Raw genomic sequence first — 7,594 nt, 5'->3', positions numbered from 1 at the left:
ATGTCTCGCTGGAAAATTATTTGTATAGTACGTCAATTATGTAAACAAATGATGGAAGCTTGATAGCATTGCCAGAAGCCTCTTCATCATCCGGGTCCATGTGCCATGCACAAAATTATACTCCTTCGTTCCTAAATATTTGTCTTTTTACAAATTTCAAACGGGCATATTTTAGAGTGTAGATTCACTCATTTTGCTTCGTATGTGTACTCCCTCCGTTCCTAAATATTCTATTCGTCTTTCTAGAGATTTCAACAAGTGACTACATACGGAGCAAAATGAGAGAATCTACACTCTAAAATATGTATATACATCCGTATGTGCCAGTCCATTTGAAATCTCTAAAAAGACAAATATTTGAGTAGTCACTCGTTGAAATCTCTAGAAAGACAAATATACTCCGGAGTATATTTAAGAACCGAGGGGGTAGTGCACAACCGCATGGGAGACTCAGCCCGGTCGTTGCGCCGCATTAATAGTGAGTAATGAGCAGTCAAATCGTAAGCCCCACCTTTCCCACTGTAAGTTGCTCTGAAGAAGCAACCATCAATACGCTCTTCTTTGAATCCGCTCATACTACTCCATCCGTCACTGTTTATACAGCGCGCTTCAGAAAAAGAAAAAAGATCTGTGGGACCAAGGCGACTAGCGATCGGCCTGAAAAATAGCATTGGTAGTTATAGCACGGCGTCTATTACTAGTAGAGGGAATAATGCGTACACACATGCATGCAGTGCTTCCACCCCGGGTACACACATGCATGCACTTACTCCATTCCGTAGTTACATGGAGAGAAAATTGTGGACTTGATTGCGGTTACCACGCCCTAATTAATTGAGCATTAAACCAAACGCGTCTAAAGTCTCTCTGGTGGTGGAAATGCATTGAGAGAAATGCATCATAATGAAGCGCGCCCTGTAAACTGTGACGGAGGGAGGAGTAGTATGAAGGTTCAAAACCAAGTACGCGTATGGCCAGTCGGTCAACGCACCTCCTCTTGGCATATCACTGACATGTGGGACAGGAGTGTGAGCAAACCGATCTCAATTGACGGCAAAGAGCCAACCCGCCGTTCCTTGAGAGAGACGAGGAGCGAGAACACACAGACGGGTTCGCATGGAGGCCAAGATATATTCGAGCATGGTTGGTTGATCGATATCATTCATTACATGTTGCCATGTTGGGCTGCCGTTTTCCGCCCTTCTCCGGAATAAACGTGTACTTTATCAGAGATAAAAAGAAATAAGAGTACAAACGCTCCACCATGCGGTTCTAGTAGTAGTACTACTCGTACTACTGCGCTTGGCTCTTCGCCTCTTCGTGAAGTCGAACAATGATGGTACTCCGCATGTTGGGTACTACAGTGTATGCCTCTGACAATCTGACACCGAATGGACTGATGCATGTCCACCGAGGGTAGGTTGCATTAGTCAAAAGGCGTAAGCGAGCTTCACCTTGTCCTGCAAGCTTCTCCTCGTTCTGCGAGTTGACGGGACACACCAAAAAGTAGTGCTAGTCCATACTCCCTCCTTTCCGGTTAATATGGCTCAATCCTTTTTGCGGGTAAATGAGAGAGCTTTATTCATATATAAGCATTCTTAGGACGATCAGCCAAGACACTGGTCACTAGGAAGCGAGGTACCCCGCAAAAAAAGAAGTAGGAAGCGAGGTGTTTCATCAAGCCAGCTCTCGGCCACATTCAAAGTGCAGCAAGCACGGTTCGCACGAAGATGCGCCGCAAGGTTTGCTGACCTGTTTACATGCTGAATAACAAAAAAAGAGGAAATATTACCGAGCGCTACTATTTGTAACAGGATATGAGCCAGAATTAAGCGAGAATTGTGGCGAGTGTTCCATGCAATCAACTTCCATTATCACATGCGAGAACCCTCGAAGATAACCAAATGTGTTGAAGATTGCTTTATCACATTTTAAAATTATAATAAGAGTGCAGACGCTCCTCCATCCGGTTCCTAGTACTAGTATAGTACGTACCTTTATAGACTATATTAGTAAACTTTGCGCTTGGCTGTTCGCCTATTCGGGAAGTCGAACAATAGTAGCACTAGTAGTATAGTGTATGCTTCTGGCAATCTGACACCGAATTAACTGTTGCACGTCCACCGCCTGAGCGAGGGAGAGCTTGCATTAGTCAAAAGTTTCTCCTTGTCCTGCGAGCCACCGCGCGCAAGTAATGCTAGTCCATACTGCCTCCTCTCCGGTTAATATGGATTAATTTCAAACGAGATAAATACACTGTCTGTCACTGTATATTTGTAAAAATACGGTCAGTGGACTTCATAATACGCTCATTGCGCTCAATATATATATTTTCCGGTGTTTATACGGTCACTAGCTCACCCTGACTGAGTATGTGTGTGCATGCACGTGTAGGTTGAGCACTTAGCGTGACCGTGTGTGTTCCGTCGTGTGCTCGGACATGCATGCATTAGGGCGTCGCGCGCGTTTTTGCGTCCATGTGTACGTGTGACTGTTGCATACACTTAGGGGGAGTACGTGTAGGGGCCACTAAGGAGCAGTCAAATCACACAGTAAATCACGTCTGTCGTGTTCGTGTCTCACCCTCCTCCACGGCTCGACCCCACACGGTCGCTCGGCATGCCACTCACCGCAAACCGAGTATACGATAACTTTCCCGCCTGCTTGTCGATGGATCGCGCCATGGAGTACTACTAGCACTACTTGAAGAGATTGACGAGTTGGGGGAGGACAGCTAGCTGTAGCACAGACTCCCAAAAACTTTTTACATGCATGTTGTAGCCGGCTATTGCGACCTTTGAACGCGGAGCAGCCGCGTGCACCCGGAAGCGGCGCGGGCGACGCTCTCTCGGCCGGCGCGCCGCTTCAATGCCGGCGCCAGTGAGAGGTCGCGTCCGCTCTGGCCGGGCATGAATGCGGCACTGACCATTTCGGGCGGGAAGCACGCGCGGGTGATGAAGAGGGTTTGGGTTGGTCAGGACCGGCCGTGGCAGCGATCTGGACATGCGCAAACAAGAGATGATGTACGTTAATATTGCTGCGTATATAATTAACAACGTAAATAATGTGCCAGTTTGACAAATATGATTGGAGATGGAGATGGAAATGGAATTTTACGTAAACACGGATATGCATGTCTATGTCTATGTGTGTGTGCGCGACGACTCTCGCGACCTGGAAGCGGGGGCGTGTTTTTGATCGAGTTTTCTTTCTTGGTATGTTAGAAAATCAGTTTGTCCAATTCACAACTAGATGTTATTTAAGGATATCACATCTAATCTCCCACAAGTATATAGTGTAGCAACAAGAAACAAAAAAAACTAGGACCCAAAAAAAAGACCACAAACAGAGTGGACATCAACTTAGATGTGACATAACTATGTCACATCTAGATGTGTCCTAGACAGACCCTTAAAAAATTGTCCGCCAGTTTTCGTTTCTTTTTTCCGGGAACGCGCGTATTCTATTTAAAACCACTGCTATGGAGAGATTTTTTTACTCCATTATAGCCTCTTGTTTGATAGAGTTTCTCGCGTCTCACTCTCTCACCCTCTCCATATCAAAACAAGATGACAGTGTTTAGTCTATCTCTCTCCTCACCGGTGGTCACAGATCCGGCCGTATCCCGTCCGCTGCGGGAGGTGAGGAGGTGCAGCGTTGACGTTGTCGCCGTCGGCGACGGGGGGAGCCGATGCGCACCGTCCTCTCGGAGCCGGCGCTGGCGCGGACGAAGATCCTCCGCGCCCTTGTTCGCTGCCGTCGTGTGGGCAGATCCCGCCCGCCCGCCTAAACGACATCTCGCCCACCTGAGGTATAACTTCTTGTACTGGTCCAGCTCCCCAGGTCGCTACGTGCGGGTTTTCTTCTATGCGACTACTCCCCAGCTCCCCATGCATAGTAGCTAGGGTTCGTCGGCTGGTCCAACATCACCTACTAGTACTATTATACTCGGTGGAGGTATACATGTTGTTTCGACAAAAAGTACATGGTGGTTGTGCGGTCATTGTCCATATGGTGGTAGTACTATCACTGGTTAAATGAAGAAATGCTTTTTTTCTCGGGTATCCTGGTTTAGTTCCCATCAAGATATAATTATGATGCTTCTGTTTATTGGTGTACTTTTCATTAACCCTTTTTTATATTTTTGGAAACAGCGATGCGTGTCTCCATACCCGGGCATGTCTTCCTCAATTTTAGTGGAACTGCACAAAATTGGATGGCCATTGTTGTTCCGCCTCACTGTCCTCTGCCACGTGGTTCTTCCTTCCTCGAGCATGATTACTGAGAAGAAACAGACCACAGTGAGGATTTGTCGAACTTCATAGGTGCCTCACCCAAACTTGATGCCAAATGGATGATGCATCACCACGATGACCTATCGATGCTCATGGTCGCGCCTCATGGTTGCGTCGGCTGGTGAAGCTGATCGATTTTCAATGAAAAACAAGCTGTCTTCCATCAGTGCTCTTTGCTTGTTACGCACAAAGATGATATCCTTCGTCAGTTCACCTTGGTTGCGTTGGAGACGCAGTCGTCTTTCACGTTGGTGCAATTTTATCACACAATTGGCTATGAACCAAATGTTTCCTCGAAGAAGGATCGACGTTGGTACTAAGAGCATAAGTTTTGTATTGATTTCTAAGCCTTCTCACAACTTTGTCTCCAGCTCCCCTGTAATTTTATTTGTCCAGCTATTAACTTTGATTTAAAAAATGGTGTGGACTAAAAACCCGGATGGACGTAGTAGCCCTCCATTTTTATTTACTCCGCATATTAGATTTGACTGAAGTCAAACTTTGTAATACTCTCAAACCTTTCCGATAATTGAATTAAAATTCTTTATTTGTACACACTCTCACACGTTTCCGATAATTTGGCGCATGTGTGGTTGTTCACTTAAGGGAGGGTAGTGTACCACACGTGAAGGACAGGAAGTGCGACCAGGAACGCGTGGGCGTGGATCGTTAGTTCATCGGAAGTAGTACTCCCTCTGTACATTAAATAAAGAGATTCGTTTTGTACTTACACAACTTAAAACGATTGTTATGGAGAGAATAAGAAAACCACTCCACTATATATTAGTCGTATACACACGAGAGTACTATATGGACGCAACTTCATTGACTTAGTGCACCTGCCTTTGGGTTTATGACAGGTGGGCCCAAAATGTGGCTGGCTCACCTGTCATATAGCCAAAAGCAGATGGAGTGAAGGCATCGGAGCTCAGTCCATACTACATTAGTAGTATATATATAAGTGGGAGCCTCAGCGCTTGTTTGCTAGGGTTTGCACTCTCCACACGCTCGCTGCAATACATATATGTTACACGCTGGAGGCTCAGCGTTCATTTGCTAGGGTTTGCTATATTCACAGTCTCTCACCCTCTCTTCACCAGATCTAAACAAGACTGCGTTGGCCTCTTGTCTCTCTCCCCCCTCACAGCTGGTGAAGGAGGCGTCCGTATCCCGTCGCACTGGGAAGGGGAGGAGGTGCATCGTTAACTCTATCGCCTTCGGCGAGGGAGGCAATCCACTGCCGGCTGCGCTGTTCTCTTTCACCCAGCGCTTGTGCGGGAGGGCCACCGACCCCTTCTTCCTCGCTGCCGTACGTAGTGTGGGCAGATCCGGCCTCCCGCCGCACGCCTTCCCACATCCCGACGACCCTAAGGTATAAGTTTCTTTGAAACCGTCGTTGCTCTAGCTGCATGTGGATCTTTTTCGATCTGTAGTCGAATCTAGGTCTTGGTTCAAAGAGGAAAGAAAGGTGCGGTGGGGTGGAGCATGAATCTAGGACGTGGTTCAATGAGGAAAGGAGGGAGGAAAAGTAGTATAGACTGGCTATCCAGCCGCTTTGTTGGTCGAAAAGGGAAAAAGGGGGTAACCCAGTACACACATCTGTAAGGAACCGATCTCTTTGTTGAAAAGGGAAAGAAACTGGGGGGGGTCGGGTAGTTTGTGCAGGACTAGATTTGCTGCCCTCACATAGGAAAAAAGTTCAAAGAGAACAAATATGGGACCAACACAGATATGCTGCTTGGCTACATACTCTGCATCACCCATTTATACGTGTGGACGCACATGGTGCTAGCATGTCCCATACAGCTATTTTGCTGTTGTTAATCTAAGAATGCCGCCGGAAAATTGAAGCAATGCCACTGTTAAAAGTAAATTACATTTTTAACGAATGTTGTTTCAAGAGAGTGTCTCTGTTAATATGAATCAATGCTACCGTTTTAGAAATGCTACTATCCTACTTTGTTTTCCATCCAAGATAAGTTAGATGCTTCTTTCTGTCACCGTTTGTTTCATCCTCCTTTATCGGCAAGTAATTGTTTCCTTTTTTGCCTCTGTTAAAACAGGGGTATCGATTCAACTTGTTGCTATTGCGACATTTTACTTCGCTACTCGAAACACTTATGTTTTAAGAGTGTTTTGTGCAGTTCAACTTGAATGTCACACCGGTGACTTTGCTTAATTTTGGTGGAACTGCACAAAAGGAGATCGAGATTTGTTTCCAGTGTTCCTGTCGAGTTGTTTCAAATCTTGGTCTCTACCACATGATATCTATTCAACTTGTTGCTATTGCGACATTTTGCTTCGCTACGCGAAACACTTTGCTTGATTTCAGTGCATTGTTTTAGGAATGGTACTTTTCTGCTTTGTCGTTCTTTATACATGTTGAACCAAGGCATTGTTAAGATAATGTCTCAGTCAATATGAATGAATCACACTGATGGAGAATTGCTCCTCTCCTGCTTTGTTTCCCATTAAGACAAGTCATCAACCGTTATTTCTCAGTAATTGTTTCCCTTATACCTATTCTTGCTTACAGGGATATCAAAATTAAAGCTCGGTTTTATTCCGACTTCGATTTTAGTTGAACTGCACAAAAGGAGCCAATGTGTCCAAGGCAAACTGCTGCGTTACTGGGTCCAGTTGGTCGTTCCACTTTGCAGAAAGAAGCAGTCACTGGATGCGGTACATTACAGAAGGAATGACCGAGAAGCTTTACAGAGTATTATTAGACACCGGTGACATGACTAGTCTGCAGAGACCATTGGCAATTTAACAACACGTGGAGTGCCCTGGGCAAAAAGTGCCCAAACAAGTACAAGAAGCTAAGACAGGACACGATCATAGGCATTACATATTTTGAAGGGGAGGAGCTTGTCAAAGTTTAATCATTGATGTTAGCAAGAAGACGTTAGTTTAATATATTGGAATTGGAAAACCTTGTCAAAATTTGCTCATTGATGTTAGCAAGAAGACGTTAGTTTAATATATTGGAATTGGAAAACCTTGTCAAAATTTGCTCATTGATGTTAGCCAGAAGACATGCATTTGATATTTTTGAGTGGGACGCCCTTGCTGTGAGCAGCGTCGAGTGTTTTTTCCTATTCCTGTGTTCAGTTTAGAAGTAAATAGTTACTCTGCTGAGATATTCCTGTGTTAAGAGTTTGTTCTGAATATTGTCTATGTAATGCCAGGCCTTGTGTTTGATTGCAAAGTTGAGCTTGGAATGTTGTGGCATGCGGCATCACGAGCTGTTCACCGTGCCTCCTGAGAATAATGCTTCGTATTGTTTTGCATGTCGA

Source organism: Triticum aestivum, chromosome 4B, assembly GCF_018294505.1.
Source record: "Triticum aestivum cultivar Chinese Spring chromosome 4B, IWGSC CS RefSeq v2.1, whole genome shotgun sequence".
NCBI classification, from domain to species: domain Eukaryota; kingdom Viridiplantae; phylum Streptophyta; class Magnoliopsida; order Poales; family Poaceae; genus Triticum; species Triticum aestivum.
The sequence above is the reverse complement of the archived record's forward strand: the minus strand, read 5'-3'. Positions refer to the sequence as shown.